The sequence below is a fragment of the Corvus brachyrhynchos genome, unplaced genomic scaffold (genome assembly GCF_000691975.1).
Source record: "Corvus brachyrhynchos isolate BGI_N302 unplaced genomic scaffold, ASM69197v1 scaffold27, whole genome shotgun sequence".
NCBI lineage: Eukaryota > Metazoa > Chordata > Aves > Passeriformes > Corvidae > Corvus > Corvus brachyrhynchos.
In genome coordinates this window covers 1,306,680-1,307,155 of record NW_008239139.1, presented here as the reverse complement: position 1 = coordinate 1,307,155, position 476 = coordinate 1,306,680, and positions in this window count along the sequence as shown.

Here is a 476-nt window from a genome sequence, read left to right as displayed (position 1 = left end):
CGTGCCCGGGGCCACGCCGGTGCCCGGCGGGAGCGGCGCGACCGGGCTCTGCCTTTTCGGGCGTTTTTTAGCGCTGTTATTTGGGGTTGGGAATTTTTTGTTTTGTTTTAAACTCGCTGTCTTGCTGCTCCCCGTTGTGCTTTCGCTTCGGTGAGATAAAAGTTGCCGTCTCCTCTCGTACCCCCCTGTCCGGATGCGTGTAGCTGAAGGGATTTAAAAGGACCTGCCAAACCTGTTGTTTACTCGGGCCGTGCCCGCACACAGCGAGCAGGGCTGAATCCCGCCTGGCCCGGAGCCCCCCCAGCGGCGCTTTCCTGGCGGGAACGGCCCCGGTTCATCCTACAAAGAGCCTTGTCTCCCCGACTGACGGCCCGTCCTTCGGACCTAAATTATTCAATGAACATTACAATTGCAAAAAAGTTGGGAGCTGCCCCCCCGGCGCTGTGGCTGGGGCGGGAGGGCGAGCCGGCGCGGCG